We start from the raw sequence: 15515 nt of genomic DNA, 5'->3' as shown, positions 1-15515 counted from the left end.
TAGGGTACACAATATAGTACCACAAGAGTGTGTGTGTGTGTGTGTGTGTGTGTGTGTGTATCTTTCTGTCTCGCTGTTTGTACTCCATATGCTTTCCTTAAAAAGTTAAGACATCTTACTATACATCATGGAAAGTGGGCTAATAATGTTATTTTATCATAATAGGTAATAATGATAAATAATATATATTTAAATTTTCTGGTAGTAGAAAGTAAGTGATCTCACTTTAAAAAGCACACAAGATAAAGCCTAAATTAAATAATTAACCAGACTTAACCATTTCACAATGAATACCTACATCAATATGCCATGTTATCTTCTATAAAAATATATATATTTGCCAGTCATAATTTTAATAAATAAGTTAAATTTGAAACCAAAAAAACATGAAGAGACTAACACTTTAGTCTCTGACATTTTTTAATATTTTTCACTTTTAAAATTTTAAGTGAATATATTAGTTTTCATTTTTTTTAAATTTAAATGATTGGATAATTTCAAACATACTTGAGTACTATATTTACATTTTCACCCTCTCCCATGTCCAACTCTTCCCACGTCCCCCCACACTGCCTCTCAAATTCATAGCCTGTTTTTTTTCAATTATTCATACATTTTAAGTATTTGTATATATATTGTGTGCCTATGCTTATGTATTATGAGTATATTCATTGTGTCTGTTCAGTGTTGCTTCTATGTCTATGTGTTTCAAACCAACCACGTGAGACCAACAACCTCTCAGGAGGCCTGTCACTGAAGAAGACTCATTCTCCCCCTCTCAGCAGCCATCAGTTGCCTATTGATCTTTATCTAAAGGCATATAGAATTAGTCATTTTCATTGAAAATTAGCTAAAGTAGTTTTAATTCAAATCTTACAAATTGGGTAATCATTTTCCAGATCTCAAAACTAGAAGGAAATAATGTTTCTCTAGTCACAAAATTCATATTTAAAATTACAATCCATTTCTGAATAAAATGTAGAATAAACTAAATGAGATTTTACATGAATCCCTCAGATGATTCAGGTTTAAACAAAGAACAGGATATGATCAACTTCTTGGACAGGCCAGAAATATTTGGACTTGAGCCTGGTATATACAAATTTTTCTTTAGTTCTTCATATTGAAAAGTTTTTGCTTTTTGGTAACATAGAGTAAAGAGTGTGCTTTTGCATATTATAGCTCCTCTCTGAAAATATGACGTATCAAGAGTATGACCTTGGTCTTGGTGACACTGTCTTTTCATACATCATTCCTGAGATAAAGGTACTCTAGTAGTTGCTTTTTAACAGCAATTACTTGAAAATAAATACACCTACCTACAGACCATTCTTTCTTTTAATTTTTGTGATGTTTTTAAAGAAAATGATGTAAATATGATAGGAATAATGCTTTTAAAGTTAGAAAGCACTGTTGTTGAAGGCTAAACCAAGTTGTATGTTAAATATGAAAAGCATGAGTCAGCAAAGCAGTTAGATAACAACACAACTTAGTTTTATATTGACTTGAAGGTAGAAATACTATTTAGTAAAGCTATAGTGATTATTATATTGGTATTCCTAATAAATGATTCAATGTGTTAAGATAAAATACAGCATTTTAAAATGTCAGTATCCCTGTAGCTTAAAGAATAATTTATTTTTCCCTCTTAATGTACAACATATTAGATATTTTTTTAATGTGTGTTTTTCTGTGTGTTCAATATGGGCAATTAAGTGTGAATGCTTGCAGAGATCAGAAGAGAGCATCAGAACCCTGCATGTGGTAATACAGGCAGTTGTAATTAGGCCAAGATAGACACTGAAAACTGAACTCTGCTCTTCGGGAAGAGCAGAGAATGCTAACCATTGAGTCATCTTTCCATCTCATAGCTCTTTTTGTATAAATAATATCATATTTGACGTTAGATTACTAAGGATAATATTTAGGCTATTATGCATTATTCATTTAACATTAAGTAATTATGGAAGGTGGTTTAGGAAATATGTAAAATATCTGTGAAAAAATTTGTACTATTTGTACTTTCATCTGGCATGATAAAAGATAAATATTGCATTAGTTTTCCACCATTACATTGAGGTGTCTTAAATAACTAACTTGTAAAGAATAAAAATTTAAGATGGCTCATAGTTTGGGAAATTCCTATTCAGGTTTCTTGGTCCCTATGCTTTGGGTTTGTGGTTAGACAGATATCATGGCAGTAACATGTGGTCACTCATGAGCTAGAAAACAAAAGAGGGGACGGAGGAGACCACCCATTTAGGGCATGCCACAATCACCTATTAACCTTTCACCAGGTCCTGCTTCCCAAAGATTCAACCTACTCCAATTATAGCACCACAGGTCCCAATCCTATAACATAGGCCTGTGAGAATCCTTCACTTTCAAACTAAAGCAGGTGCCAGTGATGGTATCACTCATGTGTTAAACAGATTAAAGTGTATTTGTTTTCTTCTTCATGAAGAAATTAATTGCTATTTTCAGGCTCATTGTACCTCGTCCTTGTCCCCATGCTGTTCTTCAAAATGACATCTTCTCGTTCTCGATACGAGGCAAGGAAACTCAAGGGCAAAAGTAGACAAGAGCTCCAGACTTCCTTGGGACAGTGTGACAGTCCTCAGACACTGCCACTTGGGCATACTGCCACATGCAGCTGCAGCCAAGGTCAGGACATGGAGTCTGGGTTCTGAACAGACACCAGATGCATTTTTATTAGTGGGAGAAAGCCCAAATATTTTAAAGAAAACTTACAGTCATTCCCATACACATGATCTATTATAGCAACATCATTAGTTTTAGCTTTATATCCACATGAAAACCAAAATCAACAGAGATCCTTGAAAATTGTTTTCATCACTCTTCTTGTGAGAATTCTTTAATGTTAAGTAGACCATGCTACTGATAGATCTTAATTTATTATAGTAATTTTTAAATGTTAAAGACAGCCGTTTTCAAAGTTGGTTAACAAAATAAATATGCCATAACTATTATTTTACTGCATATGTTTATAACTGGTTCCTCCTACATGATTAATAATAATTTAATATTTTAATTGGCCCCTTTGGTATGAAAAGACACAACTGAAATTTAATGCATATCTTTTGTTTATTATTATTTTAAGTGCCATATAAAGTAATGGGTTTCTCCTTAAAAAAAAACAAAAAATAAAAAAAGAAATGTTCATATTTATTTTAGATATACAAGCGAGTTCCTGCATACATGTATATGTACCAAGAATATATCTATGCTTTAGGAACTAGATGAAGGTGTTGGGTCCCCTAGAGCTGGAGTTATGGGCAATGTGGGCCACTGTGTGAGTACCAGTGTTCTGCAAGAGCATTAAGTGCTCTTAACTGCTGAGCCATCTTTTTAGCCCTGCACCTGGACCCTCTGGCTGATTCATTTTCTCCCTTTGAATAACTTTCTCTCCATGTTTTCCTTGACTCCTCTTTTTCCTTCCTCTCACCTCTCTTAAGACCTCTTTCTAATCTCTTATGACATTAGTCCTATTCCATGATCTATGCGCCTGCATAGAAATCCAAATCTGGATACAATAAATGTGAGAACATATGAAGTATTTTTCTCTCTGAATCTGACTTATTTCTCTTTACATAATGATCTTCAGTTCTATTCAACTGCCTGCAAATAACATGATTTCATTTTTTCTTTTCAGTCAAAAAAATTATAGTATATTCCACGTTTCTCTTAACCACTTATCTGACAGTGGACACCTAGGCTGGTTCTGTTTTCTTAGCAGTGGTTAACAGTACAGTAAGAAGCATTCATATGCATGGATCTCTGTGGCATGCTGATTTACAGCCTTTTACTTATATACCCAAGAGTAGTAAAGCTGTGTCATATTGTCAGTCCACTCATTTTTTGGAGGAAACTGAACATTGACTTCCATAGTGGCTGCACCAGAGTATAAATAAGGGTTGTTTTCTTGATAATATTCATTCAAAGATGAAAACACAAAGTAATTTTAATTTTGATTCGTCTAATTACTAAGACTATTGACCATCTTTTCAAATATTTATTAGTCATATGTATGAAATCATTTGAAGACTGTCTGTTCAAACTATTAGCCCATTTATTGATTGAATGATTTGGGGGCTTTCTTGGTGTTTGATTCTTTTTAATTCTATGCACATTCTGGATACTAATCCTCTATCTCATATATAATTGGCAAACAGTTTTTCCTTTCTGTAACATGTCTCTACATTCTGTCCATTGTTTTCTGTACTGTGTGGAAGCACTTTAATCTCTTATAATCCAGTTGGTCAATCTTGGGATTATTTTCTATGCTACTGAAGCTCATGTCAACAAGTCCTTGTGTACGCTTATATCTTAAAAGTGTTTTGTGTATGATTTCATCTAGTACTTTTAAAGTCTCAGCTCTTTGATCTATTTTTGAATGGGTTTTTTTTTTTGGGGGGGGGGATGAAAGTTACCTTCCTCGTGCTAAAATCCAGTTTTCCAGGTACTTTTGATTGAGGTGGTTGTCTTTCTTCCAAATAAAATTTTAAAGATCTTAGTGAAAATTAAGTTTGTTGTAGCTATGTGGGTTCATTTCTGAGTTCTCTGTATGGTCTGTTAAATTCTATTGCTTTGTGACTTGCCATCTAGTGCTTGCCACTGTAATTCTGTAATATAATTTGAAGTTAAGCATGGTGGTACTTCCAGCATTGTTCTCTCTGGTGAGAACTGCTTTGACAGCTTGCCATCATTTGTACCTTCAAATGAATCTTAAGACTATCCTTTCAAATCTGTGAGAGAATATCACTGGAGTCTTTAGTGGGATTGGATTGAACCTATAGAGTATTTTAAGCAACAATGACAGTATTAGAAGATTGATAATACCCATCCATGAAGTGGGGTTTCTCTCAACTTTCTAGAGCTTTCTATTCCTTTCTTGGGGATCTTGAAATTGTCATTATAGAGGACTTTCGCCTTCTTAGCTGAATTTATTTTTGATATTACATTTATTTGTTTACTTGCCTGTTTATTTGAAGCTATTGTGGATAGGAATTCTATAGAGACCTCTTTCTAGACAAATTCATTATTGCTATATAGAAAGGCTGCCTGTTTGTCTGTGTTTAGCTGCATTCTGCTGATTGTTGAACATGTTTATTAGGTCTAAGAGTTTCCTTTTAGAGTCTTTTGAGTATGGAGTCATGTTAGTTGTAAATAGAGATACTTTGACTTCTTTCTTTACTGTTTGTACCCTTTCTATTTCCTTTGTTTTCTTGTTGATTTAGATAAGATTATGCTATGGGATAATGCTTTTGCACACTGGTTTAATAAAACACTGATTGACCAGTAGCCAAGCAGGAAGTATAGATGGGATAAGCAGACAAGGAGAATTCTGGGAAGAGGAAGGGTGAGTCAGGAGATGCCAGCCTGCCTCCAGGGAGCAGCATGTAATGGCATACAGAACATATGTTAAAGCACGCCTTTAATCCCAGCACTCGGGAGGCAGCGGCAGGCAGATCTCTGTGAGTTCGAGGCCAGCTTGGTCTAGAGAGGGAGAGCCAGGAAAGGCACAAAGCTACACAGAGAAACTCTGTCTTGAAAAGCAAAAAAAAAAAAAAAAAAAAGAAGAAGAATCTTGAGTAATGCTGGCTTGATGGATCTTAAAAGCTTTAGTTTGTGCTTATCTTGAAATATTTTTATTTCTCAATTAATTTTAAAAGGTAGCTTTTCTGTATTTAGTAAATGCTTGTTTGATACTTACTTAGTTTCAGAACTTGAAATGTTTTGTTTTATAATCCCCCAGCTTTGGGGGTTGCTAATGAGAGAGCTCATTACTATCCTGGTATATCTGCCTTTGTAAGGAGGTGAGTGCTTTCCTTTATAGCTTTTAATGCTGTTTCTTCATTTTGTAGTTTTGATTTCTTGACTATGGTAGGCTGGGATGTTTTTTCCTCTGGCCAACTTTGTTTAAGTATATAATGCCTCATATGTTTTTATATCCACTTCTTCCCCCAAATTTGGAAATCTTTGTGTTTTTTTTTTTGTTTTGTTTTGTTTTTTATTTTATTTTATTTTATTTTACAATACTATTCAGTTCTACATAACAACCACAGATTCCCTTGTTCTCCCCCTTCCTGCCCCCCTCCCCTTCCCCCCAGCCCACCCCCCATTTCCACCTCCTCCAGAGCAAAGCCTCCCCCGAGGACTGAGACCAACCTGATAGACTCAGTCCAGGCAGGTCCAGTCCCCTCCTCCCAGATTGAGTCAAGCATCCCTGCATAAGTCCCAAGTTTCAAACAGCTAACTCATGCAATGATCCAGGACCTGGTACCACTGCCTAAATGCCTCCAAAACAGATCAAGCCAATCAACTGTCTCACCTATTCAGAGGGCCTGATCCAGTTGGGGGCCTCTCAGCCTTTGGTTCATAATTCATGTGTTTCTATTCATTTGGCTATTTGTCCCTGTGCTTTATCCAACCTTGGTTTCAACAATTCTCGCTCATATAAACCCTCCTCCTTCTCGCTAATTAGACTCCCAGCGCTCCACCCGGGGCCGAGCCATGGATGTCTGCATCCAGATTCCTCAGTCCTTGGACGGGGTTTCTGGCACAACTATTAGGGTGTTCGGCCATCCCATCACCAGAGTAGGTCAGTCCTGGCAGTCTCTCAGTCATTGCCAGCAGTCTTTTGTGGGGTTATCTTTGTGGATTTCTGTGGGCCTCTTTAGCACTTTGTTTCTTCCTTTTCTTGTGTGGTCTTCATTTACCATGGTCTCCTATTCCTTGTTCTCCCTCTCTGTTCTTGATCCAGCTGGGATCTCTCGCTCTTTCCCTCAATCCTCGCCCTTCATTGCTCCCACTCATGTCCAGGTTGTTTATGTACATCTCAGCCATTTCTCCATCATTGGGCTATCCTCGTGTCTTTCTTGGGGTCCTGTTTTCCAGGTAGCCTCACTGGTGATGTGAGTAGCAGTCCAGTCATCCTTGTTCCACATCTAGTATCCTCCTATGAGTGAGTACATACTATATTTGTCTTTCTGAGTCTGGGTTACCTCACTCAGGATGATTTTTTTTCTAGATCCATCCATTTGCCTGCAAACCTCATGATGTCATTGTTTTTCTCTGCTGAGTAGTATTCCATTGTGTATATGTGCTCCACTGCTGGTGGGAATGCAAGCTTGTACAACCACTTTGGAAATTAATATGGTGCTTTCTTAGAAAATTGGGAATCAATCTCCCCCAAGATCCAGCTATACCACTCTTGGGCATATACCCAAGAAATGCTCAATCATACCATAAGAGCACTTGCTCAGCTATGTTCATATCAGCATTGTTTGTAATAGCCAAAACCTGGAAACAACCTAGATGTCCTTCAACTGAAGAATGGATAAATAAATTGTGGCACATATACACAATGGAATACTTTCTTTGTTTTTGAGAAGCACTATATTTAATTATTAAAGTTTTAATAAAGTAAACCAAAGTAAATGAAATACAAAAATTTTTACTGAGAACTGATACCCTCTGAGTTAATACTCTTAGTGCCCAAGCATTATTTTTTCATATTAATGCAATAGTATTATTCTCCAGAAGGCACTAAATGTGTAGAAAGCTTGTCTTGTTTTCCCAATATTAATTTTCTTTTTAAAAAATCTATTCTTCTTTCTTAAAATGCATCCCAAACTTAGGCTCACTTCCCTCCCCTCCTCCCAGTCCCTATACTACCCCTTCTCTCCCTCAGATCCTCTGGTCCTCTGTTTCAATTCAGAAAAGAGCAGGCCTCCCAGTAATATCAACCAAACACTGCATAATAAGATGTAATAAGACTAGGCATAAACCCTCATATCAAGGCTGAATGGGACAACTCAGGGGGAAGAAAAGGGTCCCACCATCAGACAAGATTCAGAGACAGCCCCCACTCTTACCGTTAGGAGTCCAACAGAAACCCAAAGATAAACAACTGCAGAATGTGTGCAGATGATCTAGCTCAGGTCCATGATAGCATTTCAGTCTCTGTGCGCCCCTATGAGCACTACTTGGTTGATTCTGTGGGTCATGTTCTCCTGCTGTCCTAGCCTAGTTACAGAAGATAACTGGTTCAGGCTCCACACCCTCCATTACTAGGAGTCCTTGCTAGGGTCACCCTCAAAGATTCCAGGAAGTTTCTACTGCACTAGGTTTCAACATTGCCCATAAATGCCCACCTATTCCAGCTGTCTCTCCGCATATGCTCGCTCTCTCTCCCTCCCTCCCCAACTTGATTCCTCCACTCTAGTCTGTAGTGGGTAGCCATTCCAGCTTGGATCTGGAAGTTCCAACCCCCAATGAGACTCTGGCAACTGTCACATCTATGAGGTGGTGCCAGGGGAGGCACCTGGAGACCTGAGAGCTGGATAGGCCAGCGCTTTATCTGTGCGCTCTCTCTGTGCCGGGATGCTGAATGTTGGAGGTGGACTGAGCAGAGCTCCAGAGAACACCGCTGAACACTGTGATACACCTTTCCCAGACCCTGCGACCTACCTATCACTTAATTTGTGAGTTACGCCATTAAATAAATAATAGCCTTTTAACTACGTGGAGTGGCCAAAATAATTTCACCAATATCTGGCGCCCAACATGGGGCAAATTCCAAAGGCCTGGGTGCCTCCCCTGTTTTTTTTGTTTGTTTGTTTGTTTGTTTTGTTTTGTTTTGTTTTATTTTATTTTATTTTATTTTATTTTAGTTAAAAGGAGGGGCTGGAGAGATGGCTCAGAGGTTAAGAGCACTGACTGCTCTTCCAGAGGTCCTGAGTTCAATTCCCAGCAACCACATGGTGGCTTACAACCATCCAACATTCAGCGACCCAGCACAGAGAGAGTGCTGGCCCATCCAGCTCTCAGGTCTCCAGGCGCCTCCTCTGGCCCCACCTCATAGGCTTGACAGTTGCCAGAGTCTCAATGGGGGTTGGAACTTCCAGATCCAAGCTGGAATGGCTACCCACTACACCAGTTCACTCACAAAATGTATTCCCCTTTCAAGGGAGATTTATGCATGTCTCCTAGACCTCTCTTTCTTATCTAACTTCTCTGGATCTTCATCAAATAGATTCTCAGATTTTATTTAATCTTAAATTCCTCTGTCCCATAGAATTTTAGGTCCAGTCTCTTTATGCTATTTAGAGTCTTTGGACATTGTGTTGGGCTAGTTTATTGAGCTTTGAATGTGGTGTTTCTTTAACTTTGCTCTCCAGCCCTCATGTTTTTCTTATGTTATCTGAGTCCATTGTTGATTATTCTTCTTCTTCTTCTTCTTCTTCTTCTTCTTCTTCTTCTTCTTCTTCTTCTTCTTCTTCTTCTTCTTCTCTCTGTAGTTAATTGACTGAGGTTTTCATCTCTACTATTTATATTTGATGTTTTAAAACTTCAGTTTCCTTCCTGAGTTCTTCTTTCATGTTGTTGAGTTCTTCATTTATCTTTCTCAAGTATTTTCTCATCCCATTTTTCTGACTTCCTTTATCACATCTAGACTGGATTTGATTCACCTTCTTATATGGTCATTGGTCATTTTCACTGATAAAGTATTGAAATTTTCATCTTGCATTTATCTATTTCATTATCCTTAGAGCCAACATTTGAAGAGTTGTAGCATTTTGAATAAGATGACTTGCCTTGATTTTCCACGTATTGGTGTTGACATTTGTACATCAGTTGGTTTGGCTAATTCTTCCTTTGTTGTTTCTGGGTTTTTTTGAGCAGCACATTCTTGAGAATTCAATCTGTATTACAATTCAAAAACAAAAACAAAAGATAACTTGCTCCTACATGAAGTTTCTGCATCATCCCTCTCAGCTGAGAAGCTACACATCAAGAGCTGTGTTTGGCTTGATTGTTTTACGCATGTCTTCTCTTTTTTTCTTTGCAATTTCCCACTACTCTATGACCACTTTTGTAAATTTTTAAATATCTTCTTCTTTCTTTTTAAGAATACATTTTATTATTTCTAATACTATCATTTATTCTTAACCATGTCTTGGGGAAGCATATAAGATATTAAAAAATAAATAAATCAACATTAATCATCTTGAGGCATGTATAAAATGACACTATGATATTCAATGATTTGGCATTTTACACAACAACAAAGTGTAACAAATAATAAAAGAATTGGGTGATGTAGTTCTAGATTTTAAGTACATATTCTTTCAAGACATAAAGTGTAAAATGTAAACACAATTCTTTTCAAGCATAGAAGTTCCTGAATCACTGATGTGCAAATAATTTAAAAGGTCAAACTCACTGATCTGATGCTCATTAAAAAAAATTTACAACTCTACTACTCATATATTGAATTAAAGCTGACATTCTTCAAGTTGCATTGCTCTAGTAGAAGAATAATGATCTCAAAATAATTCCCAACACTCAAAATTTGTTAGTATTTCTTCATTGTGTATAAAAATTCATTTAAGATATATGTAAAATTATGGATCTAAAGATGGATAAACTATCTGAGATCATGTAGGTGGTTCTGATCTAATCTTAGGTTACAAGATTAGAGAATATTATATTTTACAACTGTGATCAGAAAGACTGAGATCTGATGATAGACTGAGTTGGAGACATGCACAATCAGACTTTGAAAATGAAGTGATAAGGCCTTTATCTCAGGAAGTGCAAGAGGCTTCTAGGAATTGGAAAAGGCAAAGATTCTTTCTCAAGACACACAGGGAAAAAAATCCAGTCTCCTAATACTTTTATTTTACCTCAATAAGGATGATTTCAGGCCACTGAGATGTAACATGATAAGCTCATCGTTTCAAGCCACTAAACATAGGATCATTTGTTACAGTAACAACAGATGCAGAAAGACCTGCCAGCACCAGGCTGGGAACTACCATGAAGCTTCCCCATAATTTCTCTAGATACTTTCATATTATAATCTCTTGTGTTACTTTTAATGTTTTTATTATTATTTTGCATGTATGTGATCTGATGTGTGTGTGTGTGTGTGTGTGTGTGTGTGTGTGTGTGTGTGTGTGTGTTGAGAATGTGGGTATGCTAGTAGCATGGGGCACATATGGAGGTCAGAGAACAATTTTCAAGAGTTGGTTCTCTCCATCCACCATGCCCTCTTGAGGATCGAGTCAAGTACCTTTACCTACTATTAAGTTTCTTGACCTTTTTTTTTTTTCTTTTTAGCTTTCAGTAATGGACAAGGTAGAGAAATTGAATCTTGCTCAGAGGTGTTTTCGGAACTATGAACAATGACTCCTAAAAACCCCAATATATTGATTGGACTAATCTTTTCCAATACTTTTCCTCTCATCTATTACTGAAGAACTTGTCTGTCTTGACAATTTGCTAATTTAATCAATTCAAATATCTGAATACTATTATACACATGTTCCTAATTGCTTGGGGATTAAAAATTACAGAAAACACTGTCTCAAAATACTTATAAATTTACGGATGCCAGATCTGGACTCAATGGCTTAGGCCAGACTAGAACATGTCTAGTGAATTGTAAGTATCCCAAAGAATAAACCAAAAAGTTGAAGGGGTAAAGACGGACAAAACTGAACTCACAGAATAAGTTTGTGGTGTCCAGAGAATATTAAAACAATTTAATTGTTAGTTTACTGTAGTGGGTAGCCATTCCAGCTTTGGTCTGGAAGTTCCAACCCCCATTGAGGCTTTGGTAACTATCATGCCTACAAGGCGGGGCCAAGGGAGGGCCCTGAAGACCTGAGATTGGGATGCACCGCACTCTCTCTCTTTTTTTTCCCTATACCTGGACGCTACCAGACTGCACTGCGTCTTTTCCAGAACCCTCCACCTACCTATCCCTTCAGTTGTAAGTTACCCACTAAATAAATCTTCCTTTTAACTATGTGGAGTGGCCTTAATAATTTCACCAATAGTTTACCATTGCTGCTTGTATCAAATGAGATGTGACACAATAGCGTTCTCCACCATATTTACCAGTATCTTTCATTCGATACTCAGTTTACTTCCTACCTGAACTAGTCAGCAGAATGTCACCAATCACCATGACAAAATGCCTAAGAGAAACTGACCTGAAGGGCAAATGGTTAATTTGTGTACATGGTCTCAGGGATCATAGCTCATACTTGCTCTTAAGTTTGTACCATGATAGAACAACACGGTGAAAGCACACGGCCAAGGAAAGCTGCTCTCCTTGTGGTGACTAGAAAGCAAAAAAGATACTTGTCTTTTGTCTGAAAATTCCAACCTATCATCCATTAAGCTGTGAATTCGTGAATGAATCTTTCCGCCGATGATTTCACAGTCCTTATCATCTAGTCCCCTCAGGAGACTACAGTCCCTTTCAGTCCACTACACTAAAGATTGAGCTATCAGAACATGTGATTTGAAGAAATATTTCAGATGCAAACTATAACACCTTCCAAGTACACAATCATTCTACCTTTATTTTTCCATATTTCTCACATAGCACATTATTGGCCATAGTCTCTGATCTAAAGTTTTAAGGGAATGACAAATTCTATTAGGCCACTTCCACCTGTTCTTTCACCGTTCTACAACATTTAGATCAAAAGCCACTTTTTGGGTCCAGATTATTTTCCTTGACTGTCTCTTGGATTTGATGGCTTGTTTCCTCATGGACCAATAGCCTTCTTTTCTCCATTCTACCCTGTTGATTGGATTCTAAAATAAAAGTCTGGTTCTAGTTAGTTATGAAAAACATTTCAGATACAGACTTCATATATAGATATAACGCCATCTGTGCTGCAAGACTATGAGCGCATGTTATCATTATTAAAAACAGCACCAACACTAAGCCAGGTGTTAAAGGAACGATTCTGTTTTGTTTCTTCACACCTATTGGAAATGTTTATCAGCATGTGCTCTTGAACAGGTTCCTTGAGTCTGTAATGTCTGTGAGGAGTTTTCAGCCTCAAGTCCGCACTGTCTTTGCTATCGACATCGCTGTGTATTAAAAGGAAAGACTACAGAAACCCTACTCTCACATGTAGTAGATCACTGTATGTTCCTAGGTCTCTTCCACCATTAGTGATAGGCAGGTTCCTACTGCTGAAAAACAACCCAGAACAAAACACATTTCATTATGTTGAAATCTGCGAGTGCTACAGTGTCATGTCAATGTACAGGCCCAGTTTCAGCGTGCAATTCTTCAGTGCATGTGGTATGCGTCTCTGCTAAGCTGAACCTGTTGCTAACCTCTCTATAATCCTTGTTCTCTGTCTCAAACACATCTACCTTCCTTTATTTACCAGGTGCAACACTACTTAACTTTCTCAGACTCTCCTTGAAACTGTTGTCCCTTCTTGATGGTACCTCTTCTGCAATATCATTCTTCCTGGCAATAGCTGGCCTCCATTTTTTTCCAAAGTTTGACTGCTAGCAGTATTGAACCTCATCTTTCTGTCTTCACCTGAGGAAACCGGTAGGAAAATCCAACTCTATCTTCTCTCATTTATTTCTGGTGGAGAATCTAAATAAGAATATCTCTGACAAGTATAGGAAGTGTGACTTTACCCCACTGCCAACCCACCAGGAAAACTCATGGGCCATATCTTGTGACTCTACTCTCAGACCATTTTGAACCTGTGCTAGAGTCATCCTGATGGTCTGTAAACTTCATTAGCTGAATCAAGTGTTTCTGCATTCTCTCAGATGTGTGAATGTGTGTGGTCCAAGAGTATGTATGCATACACAAGTTTCAAATGGAGGTGGTGAACCTTGGACTTGTCTCATCTTCTCAGAATAGGACTCAGAGTGTCAGCTACTCTGCTGTTCTCTGCTATTGTATCTTTGAAGGCATTCTGAACGCTCTTAAATGGATGAAAATAGTTTGATTTGGTAAAGCATAAGTGCAGAATATAATGCAAGCTATTTCGTAGTTAAATTGTAATTTGAAATACATAGAGAAATGCAACAATCTTACCATAGCGTGTAGATAATGTAAGGATAAAGGAGTAAAGTGTAATAAGAGAACACCTTCTAAGAGTTATTAATTTGGGTCTAACAAAGTAGATTTATGGAAAAGTTGTATAGGGTATAAGCAGGTTGTTCTGACTTAAGGAAAACATTGTAAGTCTGTGAGCATTGACTCCTGAATCCACATAGTGATTTCAACCCAAACATGAAGTAGTAGAATAATATGCACATGGGCTATGTGGAAATGGGTTCTTAGGAGAGGGATGATATTTAAACAACTATTACATAGAATCGATTTGACATAACAGGTTACAGAAATAGAGTTATAGCAAAGGCAGGAATAAAGAAATCTAGAAGAGGGACAACAGAGAGAAATACTGTGAAAAAAGGAGGGAAAAAATCAAAATACGTAGAGGGGGCAGACAAAAGGAAAAGCTTTACAGACTATTCCTTCAGGAAGTAGCAACAGAGTGCCTCCATTAGGAAGCCTTAAGCCTGACATTGCAGTTAATACTTAAGAATTCTAGTCTATGAAAAATCACATGTTTTACAGGGGGTTTGATTTGTTCTACTTTTATTTAAGTTTTATATTATTGGGTTTTAACCTGACAAACATTGGGCATAATAGCTGTCACAGAGCCACACTTCGAGCCCTTCAGTCTGTATTTTAAACTTCATAAAACACAAACATACAGAGTACCAACTGGCTTGAAGTATAACATATTTTAAAAACGATTCTTCCTCTACATATATTATCTTTCTGTATGTACTTCGCGCCTAAGAAAGAGATATGATGAAGGAAAAATCAAGACCTAAAATGTCTCCATATACTCCTTAATAGAAAATGTTCTGGGGAGTGAAGAAAATGTCCTGGTCTGTGGGAAAATTTGATTCCTGTTCTTATGTTTAAATTTTAAATTTATTATTAATGCATTTTTGCATATATGATGTGAGTCTGTGAGTATGAATGATATGTCCTACATATGAAGTTCAGAGAACAACTTCATGGAGTCAGTTATTTCCTTCCAAATTTACATGGGCCCAGGGGCTCGCACTCAGTTCCCCAGGCTTGAGAAGGAAGGAGGAAGCACTGTTGTCTTCTGAGTTCTATCACCCACATTAAGGTTTGATTTTTTTCCATTGCAGGTTAGTAATGTGGAATTAATATAAATATCTGAATATGCTTAAAAATGATATGTTCATTAGTGATCTCGGCTACAATATCTGCTTTCAGGATCCTGAGGTGGCTTTCCTCCACGATTTTCCGCCAAGAATGTCACAGCAAATACTTACATAACCTACCACCCTGATTCTATAATTAGCATTTTACATGTTTGCCTTGTCATAGGTTTCTCTCGCCATCAGTCTTTATTTTCAATTTGTACATTTCAAAGTAAATTGCAATTACCGGTACACACCACACTTAACATTTCATTCTGCTTAGAGCTGGAGCTCCATGTGTATTCTTGGTTCTTTCTGTTTGTTTGTTTTTTGTGAGGTAAAATTTACACATGGTGAAATGTACACCTCCTAAGTATATAGAGTTTTGCCAAATGCCCTGATCAGTATAATGCAAACCTTTAGCTAAGTACAGATGATTATATCATCCCAAAAGTTCCCTC

Source organism: Peromyscus leucopus, chromosome 16_21 (genome assembly GCF_004664715.2).
Source record: "Peromyscus leucopus breed LL Stock chromosome 16_21, UCI_PerLeu_2.1, whole genome shotgun sequence".
NCBI classification, from domain to species: Eukaryota; Metazoa; Chordata; class Mammalia; order Rodentia; family Cricetidae; genus Peromyscus; species Peromyscus leucopus.
Note: the sequence above shows the minus strand (reverse complement) of the source record.